Source organism: Accipiter gentilis, chromosome 28, assembly GCF_929443795.1.
Source record: "Accipiter gentilis chromosome 28, bAccGen1.1, whole genome shotgun sequence".
NCBI classification, from domain to species: domain Eukaryota; kingdom Metazoa; phylum Chordata; class Aves; order Accipitriformes; family Accipitridae; genus Astur; species Astur gentilis.
The window spans coordinates 18829395-18842298 of NC_064907.1; the positions used below are offsets into that span (position 1 = coordinate 18829395).

The 12904-nt window shown below is 39.4% G+C and overlaps 1 protein-coding gene across 1 annotated transcript in view; it reads left to right on the forward strand.

The window, feature by feature from the left end:
- DOCK5 (dedicator of cytokinesis 5) overlaps positions 1-12904 on the forward strand; it is a 331080-nt gene that overhangs the window by 128727 nt on the left and 189449 nt on the right. The window lies entirely within an intron of this gene.

A 12904-nucleotide genomic window follows, 5' to 3' on the forward strand; every position in this document is an offset into this window, starting at 1 on the left:
ACCTTTTTTTTTTTTCATGTCTCCCAGAATATGTGGCTCATAATACACTTCTGCTTAAAAATTCTGAACTCTTATGAATATTTAGTAGAATGGCTACTTAATCTTCCTGCTGCTGCTAACAAAATGTAAAAAGATATATTTACTTTTGCTTCCTTTCTCAGCCATTTTTTCACTGCAGAACAAACTTTTTAAAACTGATTACACCAGATGATTTAGCAGTATGGCCAAATAGTCCCTGCTTGATTAAGATGGATGGTAGCTGTATTTAGAGAAATAGTAATTAAGACTCCCATAGCAAGCAAGGAAAAATAACAAATTAATCTAATAAGAGCTTATGGGGAAACTCTTAAATTGAAAAGTGTTCTTAAAATCCAAAATTCTGTGACACTAGTAAAATCTTAGTTTATTAAAGCTCACAGAATTATTAAAATCCACATTTTTGTTGTATTTGTTTTTATATTTTGATATTTGTAACTTTTCCTCTTAAAAATTATTAAAAATGTAACAGAAGCTTAAGACCTGAATTTTTCAACACAGAATAGACATTTGCAGTTAAATCACAACATTTCTTTAAAATTAGATGAACTATGGTCATAGTCTATTTTTAATAGTCTTTTTACCTGATACATGCAGGTGACAAAATGTCTTTCTATCACAAGAACATTTAATTTCTAGATTGCATTGTCTGTCTTGGTCAGGAATAGCCTCTCAAAATACACTGAAAATGAAGACTCCATGGTCTAATAAACATTACAGGGACTCCTAGTCCTGAGCTTGTTTTGCTCATGACATTCTAGAGCTCTCTTGATATTGCACAAGTCCTTCTATGGTTTGGTGCCTCAGTTTCTACATGTGGAAAATGAGATGTCCACCTCCTGAAGGCAGTGGAAAGTATATTTACAGTGTGCAAAACCTTTGACACAATCACTAAGCTATTACTGGTTTTAACTATTTCTGTACAGAGGTGAAGCGTTTAATGTCTTGATGGTCAAGAGCATTAATGTTATTGCTGTTCAGGTGCAACTGACAGAAAAAGCCCGAATGATTTAAGGGTGGTACTACTTTTAGAAGAGAGGTGGCTTGTTCAGCTTTTTAAAGTCCTTAAGATAATGTCTTTTATATCTATGATTGATTTATTTGATATTTATGCAGTTGGCAGTGGGATTTGAAATATAACATAAGCACTTCCTGAGATGTCAGTACTCCGATGTTAGTGGTCTGAACAAGGATGTAATTCATATCTGCAGGTGCTTACTCTGGTATCAAACACTTCAATAACATCATGCTTGTGGAATCCGGCACTCCCCAGTGTCCCATTTGTATCCTGATATGCCCACGTCTTTCCTATGTGTGTTTTTCTTTCTTAAGGAGCTCTCATTTCCTTCAATAGGATATGTTTTATTTCATCCTTTTTCCTGCATTTACTCATATTAATGTCACCGCATTCACTGGTAATAGCTCGGCTTGGAAATAACCCGTATATCCCTGAAAACACTGTGCCTGAAATTCAATGCCTGGGATACTTTATTAAGAAAGAATAGATGTTTAAGTGAAGGGAGGTAATCATTTCTTTTTGGACCCTAATTTGATCTAACCCATTTAAAGGTGCATCAAACATGCTCAACCACAGCCTGATGGCCCTCTGCATTTGAGAGTCCTGGGATGAAAGTTTTCTGGGTCTTTTCTGCTAAATGGCCATACAGTTTGAAACTGCATGCTGCCGGATAGATGAATTTACACCTTTTCTGAGCTAAACAGACTGAAGACACCTTTAGGCTTCTCTTAGGAGAATTTCTTCAGAATGAAAAGGACAGAAGTCAGGTGATGGGCTCTCGCTCGTGAGCAAGTTCTGGGAAAGGACTCTATCGTGGTGGTTAGATCAGCTGACACTCTTGGGACTGTATTTTCAGCTACGCAGCTGATAGGGAGTTTTGCTTGCGCTTTTTGTGCCATGAAATGTTATCTTTTTGTAACTCCTTTCCTTTGTCCTTTTCTCCCCATTTTGCTCGATTTATGAAAAGTGTGAGTTTAGCTTGCAGTCTGTTTAAGTGATAGTAGTCTCTTCACTTGCTTTGCAAAGCACAGTTGCATGTTTTGTGAGATCTAAGGATCTTTTGAAAAGAAGTGATAGCTAGCACTTCTCTGAAACTGCATTGTCCCTTTTCCAATTGCTTCGTAGACATAAGCCTCCTGTAGATAGGGGAAAAGTGTCTTGACATGGAAGGACTTGAGACTTACATAGGTTATAGGGTTGATGACCAAATATGACAGTGACAGGAGGGATATCAGAAGCTCCAAAATGCCAGAGCAAGTTTTTAGTTAGGAGTCCACGTTGGAGAAGCATTTTGATTGAATATACTGGAGTGTTCAGTGCATTAAATCTTTTTATTTCCTGTCATTATCTTGGTATAATCACAAGTGCCTTTTTTATTATTTTTATGGATGTGCTCATCAGCTGTAGCTTTTCCTGTCCCTGTGGGAGTTTCTCTGCCCTGAAAAGCTGAACTTCACAATATCTAGTAGAAACTAAATTTTTTTCCCAGCTGGTAAGTAGTGGAGCACCAGAGTCTCTAGTTAACAGTGCTCTACTTGGGGAAATTTTACAAGCCATAATCTGTTTGAACAACTCACTTGGGTAAGTTAGTGCTTCGTTGTAAACTCTCATAGGTGACTCATCTGGGAAATTGCAATGAACAGAAATGCTACAGAATAAAAGGTTTTGCTTGCAACTCGAGCTACCCCTTTGCAAGGTACAGGATCTGTATGTATACGTTTTACTGTAATGCCAGCCTAAGTTTAATGTTTGTTTGCAGCATGAAGTGATACGTGTTACTAATCTATAGCTGGTGGAGTAGCCCCACACTTACGGTAGAAGCAGACCCACTCATTTTTATTGCCGCAACATACATATTGTGGTGTCAGATAGATGTTCTTTCTGAGACATTTTTCCATTAGGCTGCATACAAACTGGATTGACTTAGAGAGAATCCTTGCAGTATTAGGCTGACTTTGCCTGAGACTGTATGCTTTGTTCTTATATTGTGTTTCTGATACACATGGAGGTACAAAGTGGGAATGAGTCCAGGAGAAAATAAACCCTGTAAACAAGCTTGTAGCCCTGTTAGGATTTTATGACTGTCATTCAACGAGCCATGTGGTGACAAAGTCAATGCAGATAAAATGGCCATCTTGTTCTAAAAGCACTGGCTCCTACTACTTGAAATAAAGAGAGCCACTTTAGCTTAGGCTGTACAGGAGCTATGACCCGAAAGCTAATTTCTCCAGCTTAATGTAATGGAAGACAACGGTGCAATTATGCTGAACCATGTTATGGGTTGGTATGATGAGAATGCCCTTATAAGATCTGAGAAGCACAATCTATTGGGGGTTATAAGATACTTAAAACCCCACAGATGGGGATCGGGAGAGGCATACAGTATTCATGTTATTTCACTCTCACAGTTTATAAATAGCAAAAATGCAATTTCCTGCTTTCATTCAGGGCAGCTGCAAGTCACACTGGCCTGCAGAAAATGGCCAGTTTGACTCACGTTTAAGCCCAAGTGCCACACACGTCTTACCTGCTTCAGCCAAAGCTTTACTTCAGCAAAGTGCTTAATATCTCTATCTTTCTCAAATCCCCCCTTTCTTCCCATCACCATACAATTTGGCTTTTCATTTTAAGCATTTTCTTCTATGATCCAGCCTAGCAAGTAGGTAATTCTTTGTTACCAGCAGGTGGGGACAGGCAATACAAGATGTTAGCTCTACTATAAAGGGGGAAGAAACAAAACAAAGAGGAATTAATTTCATTTCCTCTCTTCAGCAGGTGCAACAAGTCTGCCTGCCTGAATAAAGTGTATGTTCCTATCCTCCCCTCTGTGTAGCTTCTTCTTACTCTTTAGGTGTTTTTCTTTTAGCTGGCAGGACTTCAGTTAATCTCTCCAGAGAAGTAAGCAAATGCAATTTTTTTTTGTTTTGTCTTTATAGTGTTTCAAATATCCTAGAGCTTCTAATTCTGGGAGAGGACAAGTTTTCCCTTCACAATTACTTACTGATCATGCTGAAGGGAAGCAAAGAAATAAACAAGTACAGAAATCAAGCTTTCATGATTGCCAAGGGTGTGCACTTCCTTCTGTGATGTGCTGCATGAAAGCCACACCTCAAGACAGTAAATCTCTGCAGACAAAAGCTTCTTAAAGATTTAGCAGTTACTATGCATAGAGAAAAAGAACATTGGGACATGCTGGCCTCTGCCTTTCAGATAGATTTAACAAAGTCAGAGAGCAATGCACGCAGAGAAATGTATACACGTGCATAGAAATTGATAATGTAATGATTAAGTGACTGTAATGAAGCCAAAACAGATTAAAAAATTTCACTATTTTTTAACTCCCCCTTTCACAACAGAGATGTGCTAAAATTCAGAAAGCCAAATACTATATTCTCATTTTCTCCTTTTTTTCTGCTTGAATTTTGTGGCTATATGGCCTTGCGGATGCTTTTCCCAGCCAAACCCACCCTTTATCCCAAAGGAGAGTACTGGTGAAGCCAGAAGGAAATTCAAGACAGGGCAGGTGTGCTGTGACCTGATGAGTCACCTGTGGAGCAGGCTGGGCTCAGGTGCCTTTGATTACCCCTAATTGCAGTCTCTTCCTCAGCACTGGGTCTGGTGACATGGGGCTTTGCAGAGGGTAAGTTCTCTGAGAGGATTTTCCTTTTAAATTACTTTTTATATTTATCTTTTCCCCATTTCTGTGACCTAATGAATGTATTTTTGATACCTGAAAGCAGGAGGAGAGATGATGTAGGCTTTCTGTTGTTGAGGGACAAACTGGTCACCCTGGAGCTGGTTCAGAGCAATTCCTGCTTTACGCTTGGTGAATGGGATATGGTGTTGCTTTGTGTGTGAAGAAACTGTAGTTTTAGATAATAGTGATAATGCTTGTCTTCTACCCCACAATGGTTCTGCTCAGTGGGTGCTGGAAGTGGTCTGAATGGTGTGGCTCTTAGGCTTTTCATGAAATCTGTTCCTTGAAGTGTTTTTTCTGACTAAATAATGCCTGAAATAAAGAAAGGACTCCAGCTCTGATAGCAGGGTTACCCTTACCCTGCTTTGAGTTTCATTTGGTTTCACCAGGCTGCTTAGCCTTATTTTCTTCTTGGAAGGTTGTAGAGAATCTATGAAGTTTTGCTGGCCGCGGAGTGGAAAAACTCCAGTGCAAAATGCTCTTAGATACTATGCACAGCCATGATAAGCTATGCGGTGTCTCTCAGTAGTACCTTGATTCGTCTCCAGTGATTTTGCTCCAGTTTAAGTCCCCTTGGGTTCACAGTCTCTTTTGCTAAAAGCTGTCTCCTTCCAGAACAAGCCACCAGGTCCACTTTCACATTCTCCCCAAATTCCACTCTGAGGTCTCATTTCAGTCTGCTTGCAATTAGGACAGCAGGGTATTGGGGTGTTTGGTCAGCAAAGATGTAAGTCAAATGTGACATTGGCCTTTGAATGAATTAGAAACGTGAGTTTGAGCTTTGAAGGTCTTAGAGGGCATATTTTTGCTTCTGTGGTGCATGTTATCTGTAAAAGAGCAAAAGGTTTTGTAAAAGAGGCCTGGTTTGGTTTGGGTTTTAGCATAAGACCTGGAAAAATTAGGCAACAGTATTTTCACTGCACACTGCTGGGTTTGAGGTAAGCTGAATTCAGGCAACCATCTTGTCTTTCTATGCCCTCCTCCGCCTTTTGTGCTGCAAATCACCAGCTGCAAAAGGGGTCTATCACTTCAATTTAAGACACCTGGGTACTTGGTGTTTTGAGGGGGAGGGAAGCAAGCAGATACACATCTTATGGAGAACAACTTTTTTAGAAAAGAATTGCTATAACTAAGCAATTATATGTATCTGGGAAGTGAAAGTAATGAAATAGAAGGCTAAGCACTAAGCTGATCCAATGTTATGCAATTGTTAACATTAAATATAGCCTATAAACAGTTGGTAGCATGTACCTGTACTTAATCCTCTGCATACGCAGGAGCCGGATACTAATAAACAGGAACTGCCTTTTGTGGACAGAGGATGATTTAACTATGTCACTGTACAGTATTGATGAAACATCTAAAAGCCTACAGATATCAAAGTAGAGACAGCAGAGAAGGCTATATTTCCCATTTTGATTTGTAATGAAATGGAAACTTAGAAGTCTCTAACGGATCAACTTTGAAGGCCTCAGTGTTGCTCCCAGATCTGTAGGGAAGGCCTTCTGTGGTTATTTTGCCTCTTCTACATGGGCCTAGAGAACTCATGAGGACACATTTTCTTGTCCTGTTTGCAACATCACACCCTGAGTAAGGTGTGAAGTTGTGCTGCATTTTCTTACAGTTGTCCACTTCTTAACTTTGTTTCTCTCTACATCAAAATGTTTTGAATAAAGTTGGTAGGTACTTCCCTTTGGTTCCTTTTTCTTGCATTGCACTGAGGCACAGATGCACTCCTGCAGTGGTTTCAGTAGAATGGCTTCCCTCCAGTTGTACTGATGTAGCAAAATAGCCAAAAAATAAAACACTATGTAGAAGCACTAGAGATGCAGTTCCATCCCTACTGGCTTTCTCTGGGAACTCTTTTAAACAGTGTAATGTGATGCTGTTCAGTGATACGTGTTTTAGCTGAGCTTCTAAAAGCTGTAGAGCTGCGTTGGCCTGATGCTTTACTCAGACTAATTAGCCTTTCTGCCAAGTAGGTATATCAGCCTGAGCAGCGTGGTTTGCTAGTGGAACTAAACTGCTTCCTGTAACAGCAAGGTTTTTAGAACTAGTTCAGGTATCTCTGGACAGTTCTTGGATTGTGCCATGTGGACGTGACTACCATGACATAGGGCAAGTTAATTCACCTTTCTGTCCATCTATTTTCCCTTTTACCCTTTGCATGTTTCGTTCGTAGTCTCATAATGACTTAAACACGTGCTTAACTTTATGCACTGTGCATAACCCTATTGATGCGCATAAATCTTGCAAGAATAGGGCTTACACATGTGCTTCAGTAAATTTATTCAGTGTATAAACTCAAGCACATGGGTAAGTTTTCGCAGGATCAGGGCCTTGGATACAGGGCAGGATGGTCTTTTACTGTGTGCCTGCACAGTGCAATTTATCATAGCAGGGAACAAAACACATACATAAATGAGTGCAAGGTGTCTGCCAGCACAAATCCAGTTGCCTTAAATTGCAAAGGTGGAAGTAATCTTTGAGGATGGGGAGGGGTGGAGGGGAATGGAAAGTTATTAAAAGCAGAAGAGATCTCAAGGAACCCAACTTCGTTTCATTCTTATGAAGAAGCTTTGAATACAATAGGGAAAAAGCATTGGGAGTAATTATCCAAAATGGGTGGCATAAATCCGAGCAGAAAGTAATACATCAGTTTTAAAGCTACTCATTTCAAACTGTGAGTTAGATTTATTTGACCTGCATTTGGGAGCAAATATTAATGAAAGGGCGAAGGCAGCTTATGGCTCTTTCAGTTCTTTCATTTCCCACTAGATGTCTCCGGTGTAAAAACTAATTATGAATGTTCTTGATTTAATTTGGAAAAAAAATTGGATGAGGCTTTTCTTTATTATTTCTTTTAAAGTCTTGTGCTGTTGTGCAGTGTGCAGCTTAACCCTTGATCTTTCTTCAGTAACTACCTCAGCTTCAAGTATGACAAGAGGACACTTAGAAACGATGCAGTTAATGGAAATTTTTTTATTTTTTTATTTTTTTAAAATAAATAGTTGTCCAAGTATTATGAGAATCAAATCTCTATTCCCACCAATTCTTTGGCTGGTATCTGTAACATGTAACTTATGTCCCAGATCTGGTGACACATGTTCAGTAGTCTGTGAAACTTCCCTGTTTTGGTTTTTTTTTTTTTTTTTATTTATCACTATATTGGCATGCTGTATTTGAACTTGGACCTCCTTTTGGAGTTACTCTTTTCAAAAGCAGCTTTATAAGGAAAAAAATTGAGTGAATCTGCAGAAGTGTTTTCTTTTGTCTCACTTACTGTTTGTTAAAATTAATGGGGCTCTGAATAGGTACAAGGATCCACCCATGTGGATCTCGCTACAGAGTTGAGGCTTCATTCTAGAAAAAAGCAGAATTTCTGCTGGCATTTTTCTGTTGCCTGCAGATGAGAAGCCGTTAGAAATGCACAAAGTGGGATAGCACTTTGGGTAACAATGGTTTGGTATTGTAGAGTCATTGACCTGTTCACACTTCATTTAAAACAAGTTTGGTTGATTTTTCTTTCTTTCTTTTTTTTTTTTTTTTAAAGCATGGATCTTGGTACTATCTGCATGATATTTTTACCCTGCTGCTATCTGCTGAATATCTAGCTACAGAGGACTGGAGAGTTTGTTTGGAACAAACAAAAAATCCAACTCCACACTTGACCTATTTGAGGTAAGGAACAAAATCAAAATGTCAAGCTTGGACTAAGTGTGGTTAGTTCCATTCTTGTAGACCTGAAGTTAGTTATGTATTTGGTTTACCATTGTGCATGTCTTTTCCTAGTCCAAGTTGACAGATTGTCAGAGTCTGTGATCAGGTGTGAAATACGTCCATTGAGTTTGGCTTGTACTGATGATTTACGGTTTTTTTAGGGAAGATCTTCAAGGTGTGTTTTGGAAATTCATTGTTGAAATGTTTCCATTAGCACTGATGGTGCTATTATTACTGGAGTTTCATTGTCCTCATGTCAATTATTATCTTCAGCAGAAGAAAAATTAGGTCAGTACCAGATACTTCTGGAAAACCTCATATTTCTTTCCTGCACCATTTCAGTGTTTAGCTACAAGCCTGCTTGATAGTTACAGGTCTGAGCAAGACCACTACAGCTAATAGTTCGTTAGTGTGAGAACCAGGGCTGGAGCTCAGATACTACCAAGGCCTTTGCCAGGCCCTAGCAGGTTGGTGACAGCTCCTCAAATGGAATGTAGGGATGAACAAATTCAACAGCTGTTTTATTGTCCTTTCCAGTCCCCTCTTACACTCAACTATGCTCTCCCAAGATAGACATGCCATTAAACACAGTGTAATCACTGGCACAGCAGGTGTATTGAGATACAGACATCTAGCAATGTTTTAAATAAAAGGCATGAGTAATAATAATAATAATATAAAAAAGCAAACAAAAAACTCCACTGCCAGTCACCATAAGAAAAGGTATCCACTGGGAAATTAATAATTGCCCTCTGTGGACTATGTAGCATATGCTGGCTGCATCCTGCTGCCATTTTCATTTAAAAATGTTGAAGTTAAATTATAGCATTATAAGGAAACACACTTCAAAACCTATGCTTAAAGGTACAAAGGCAACAACAATCTAAACTGAAATGTCTTCATAGCTGTTACATAAATATAAGACTTATGATGGATGGCAAAAAAAAAGTGAACAAATGATTCTTCTCCCCAAAGAACCACAAATATTTTTTTTCCAATTAATGACAGTGAACCACAAACATTTCAAAAGAGCCGATGACATTTTTCTGATCACTTTATTTTACTCTGCTGTTCATGTTACTGGGTGCTGGAAGGCGATCTGTAGTGAATGAATGTTCTGTGGACAGTTCTGTGTTAAACATCTCAAAGATAATTTCCTAAAACGGTTGGGAAAAGGACTCGCTGTCCTATCTAATTCCAAACTCCTAAATTTCATCTCTCTGAATTTAAACTGTGTAATATTTGTGAGCAGTTGACTTCACTGAATATGCTGGAAAAGACATTTAAAACTTCTTACGCATTTTTCCATTTGCGTTTGCTTGGTTTTTAAAATCAGGCTGCTTAAGTGGGAATGGAGTTCCTAAAAAGTCTAGTCTTTCCCCTTTAACGGCTTCGCTACTGTTTGCTTGTGCTAATATGTAGTGGGGAAAGGTGATTCCTTCCAATCCACCTCTCCACTCCAGAAATCAAAGGCTTCCTAATTCAGTGAAGCACCTAGCCATGTAGTTACATTCCCATGGTGTTAAGACCAATCTGATATATCCTGCCTCTTGGCAACACTTCTTAGCTTGAACTTGGAACTGTATGAGCAGTGCTTGGCACATAGTCTGTTTGAAGCATAGGCAAAGCAAGCTCATACCTGCTTGTGAAAGGCATAATCTCAGCTGTGTGAAGTGTGGGGAGTACAGATTACACCATGCAATTACGGCTGAATCAGAAGCACTGTATCTGTGATTTATAGCCAGCATGGATACTCCACTTACAGGACAGACCTGTTACATGATGAAACTTTGGGTGGCTCTTTCAGCATGCATGGTGCTAGCTGGGACATTCCTGTACAGTGCTTTGTTAAACAGTATAGATGTACACTAAGCAGCTTTGTTTTCAACTACTGTGGGGGGTGGTTCTGATTAAATAGCACACAGTCAGCCTAAAACACCAGCAGCAGGGACCTGTCCTTCTTTTGCTTTCTTTCTCAAGCTTACATATTTCTTTCTTTCACTTCTCTTTCTTATACTAATTTACTGTACTGTATTTCAAATCGAACCCTGTTCTTATGTCTGGCCTTTCTGAGTCGTGGCGAGGTAGTCACAGGTCTCAGCACTTGCACAGCATGCTGCTGGGAAACCAGAGGACTGTGTATGCATCTGTGCTCTCTATAGCACTTGCACAATCCCCAAGCTTGACAGGAATCTGTGGGCACTATTATAATTAGATAATAGAATAATTTCATATGCAATTGAAAGTGCTGCAGGGAAAGAAGAGGGGTGTTTGGGAAAGTAGATTGTAATTACTTGAGCTGGAATTTGGCCAGGATACAGAGGTTAGTCTTGTGAAAAGTACCAAGGGACCTTCAATGAACACAACTAGTTAGGATCTCAGTTAGACTTCTGATTTAAAAGATGCAGCCCTCACAGCCTGGTGCCCCCACAGTGTACTCGTTCAGGACTGAACAGAGTTACCAGAAAAAGCCACAAGCAATTTTCCATGATAAAAGTAAAAAGGAAATAGAGGTGACTGGGAATGATTTTTGTTCTGCCCCAAATTGTCGTTGGCGTTTTCTCCAACGCTTTCCACATGAAACAAAAAATTTGATTTAACGTAAAATGGTGTGGGGAGGGAAGCACATCTCTCCTGAAGGGAGCTGAAATTTTAAGTCTAGTCGCTAAAGTGATTGTATGGTCACGTGAGAGACCTCAAAAAATTGGGAATTTGGTACCATTTTCAGTGGAAGATGAGCACAAACACTGTGTGACCTAATAGAAAATCCCAGCATAAAAGTTGAGCCTTAATCAGATGGAGCAATCCAGTAATGGTTCAGTTTTTAGTCATGGACAAGATGCTGGTGTCATTAAGGGAGACTCTGTGACTTTTACTCTCTGAAAAGGACCCTTCTTATTTTCATCTTTCCTGCTAGTCAGGAAGATATATACTCTCCAAATAATAGCAGTTTCCTTGTGCTGGAGTTATAGTGGCTTTGTGATACAATAAACAGCACCCTGTCATAAGTCTTGTATAAAAAATGGCCTGACATTTCTTTAAAAGTAAAGAGAAACACTACTGCAGTGATGACCTCTGTGCAAGGTCACAGATGTTTTGCATGGTGGGGGAAACTATGGTTACATACTTATACGCTAGGATATATTGCTTACTTTTCACAAAGCGTTTTCCTGAGAAATTACAGTACATTAAAAAACGTCGGGTGAGCTCCACTCAGCCTTTTAGTGCTCGTTTTTTAAATGATACAAAACAGAATAAATACAGCAGGGTGGGTTGCTAACTTTTTGTTCCCCCTTCCTTTCACTCACTTTGCACTTTTAAAAAAAGTCTTAAATGCCTAACCATCCAAATTGGATGGAATTTTGAAGAATAAAATGGAGCAGGTCTTGAGAAGGTTTGTAATTCAGCATAAGTTTGGAGAACTGCCTAAATGTTTGGATATTTATCAGGACATCTGCAGAAATTGAATTGGAGATCTTGCCACAGTAGTTTACTTATTAGATTTCTTGTACTTCCCAGCATGTGGGAAGTCAATGGGTGGAACTTACTGCCACCATCCACTGCTGAAGTGCTGTTTGGTGTGCGCAAATACTGTGTAAAAGGTTTGAGGTTTATGTCCTGCAGTGGTGTAAATGGAGCTACCTGATTAAAGAGGGCTCTTTCATTTGATGCTGATGGATCCAGTTGTCCGTTTGACCCCTGTATGTTCATAGATTGAATGCATCATCAATGGGGAACTCGCTAGGGTCACCAAAAACCATTTCCCTTAGGATGTTTTACTTTACTGGTCCATTCCCTTGAGATGCTGTGCAGCTGGGTTCCTGCTCCTGTGTCAGCTTAGACTGAAGGTAACAGAACTCCCTGAGCTCTGGGGGAATAGTGAAAGCCTTGCTGATTTACCAGCTGAAAATGTTCCTGGACACTTAAATCACATGGAAATAAGCATGCCAGGAATCCAGTCCATTCTGGCAAAGTGAGGATTCAGACTGATGAATTTAAGTTGAAATAGCTGTGATAATTCCCTTTTCAAACTGTCTAATCTTAGGTATTAGGTTAATCCAAAATCAGTGCTAGTTTATCTTAATAAATTGAGCTGAAAACTACATTGATTCAACAGCTGTTCTGTGAATACTTGGAGATCTCTGCAGTAACACCTAGAACTGGATCTGAGGTCAGGAGCCCTTTTCAGAAGGTAGAGCCTAGGTTGCCACACAAATAGTACCAGCTGAAAGACAAATGAGTATGAACGAAGATTTTGCTTATTTATCCAGGTTACCACAGCAAGTTCATCTGATGTATTAGCCCAAGTTTCTCCGTGGAACACATTCAGCTGCAGTACAGCAAGGCCATTTTTCAATTTCCAGTTCTACAGTTGGCTTCTTCAGGGTAGTTCATTGCCTCGTAATGAGTCTGCATTTGAAGAAAAGTGTTGT